The sequence below is a fragment of the Somniosus microcephalus genome, unplaced genomic scaffold (assembly GCF_052327205.1).
Source record: "Somniosus microcephalus isolate GS21.2 unplaced genomic scaffold, FLI_Smic_1.0 unresolved_chr5, whole genome shotgun sequence".
Lineage (NCBI taxonomy): Eukaryota > Metazoa > Chordata > Chondrichthyes > Squaliformes > Somniosidae > Somniosus > Somniosus microcephalus.
This window is the reverse complement of record NW_028225183.1, coordinates 47,005,526-47,006,806: the sequence shown is the minus strand read 5'-3', so window position 1 is coordinate 47,006,806 and position 1,281 is coordinate 47,005,526.

Here is a 1,281-nt window from a genome sequence, read left to right as displayed (position 1 = left end):
TATCAAAAACTTACACTTACAGGTCAAAACCCCACTCATATACCAGGTACTGATAGGTACAGGAGAAAATCCCACTCATATCCGAGAAGCTGACAGGTACAGGACAAAACCACACACACATAAAAGAAACTGGCAGGTACAGGACAAAAGCCCACTCACATACCAGTAACTTAAAGGTACAGGACAAAACCTTAACTCATATATCAGAAACTGACAGGTACACGAGAAAACCACACTCACATACCAGAAACTGACAGGTACAGGACAAAGCCCCACTCTTATGCCAGGACAAAACTCCACTCACATATCAGTAATTGAGAGGTACAGGACAAAATCCCACTCACGAAACAGAAACTGACAGTTGCACCATGGGTGGCTCTGCTGCACAGGCTGGGAGGAAAAAGAGTGGAAGAGCTATAGTGATAGGGGACTCAATTGTAGGGGAATAGATAGGCGTTTTTGTGGCCGCAATCGAGACTCCAGGATGGTGTGTTGCCTCCCTGGTGCAAGGGTCAAGGACGACTCGGAGCGGCTGCAGAACATTTTGGAGGGGGAGGGTGAACAGCCAGTTGTCGTGGTGCACATAGGCACCAACGATATAGGTAAAAAACGGGATGAGGTCCTAAATGCAGACTATAGGGAGTTAGGAGGTAAATTAAAAAACAGGAGTCAAAGGTAGTAATCTCATGATTGCTACCAGTGCCACGTGCTAGTCAGAGTAGAAATAGGAGGATAGTTCAAGTGAATACATGACTAGAGGAATGGTGCCAGGGGGAGGGATTGAAATTCATTGGACATTAGAACCGGTTCTGGGAGAGGTGGGACAAGTACAAATCGGACGGTTTCCACCTGGGCAGGGCCGGGACTGATGTCCATGGGGGAGTGTTTACTAGTGCTGTTGGGGAGGGTTTAAACTAAAGTGGCAGGGGGTTGGGAACCTGAGCAGGGAGACAGAGGAAAGGGAAACAAGGAAAAAAGCAAAAGACAGGAAGGAGAAAAACAAAATTAGAAGGCAAAGAACTCAACGGTTTAAATCAAACAAGGTCACAGTAAATAAGAATTCATATAGGTCTGAGAGCATTATAAAAACAAGCCTGAAGGCTTTGTGTCTTAATGCAAGGAGCATTCGGAACAAGGTGGATGAATTAGATGTGCAAAAAAGGTAAACGAATAGGATTTGATTGGGATTACAGAAACATGGCTCCAGGGTGGCCAAGGCTGGGAACTCAACACCCAGGGGTATTCAATATTTAGGAAGGATAGGCAAAAAAGAAAGGGAGG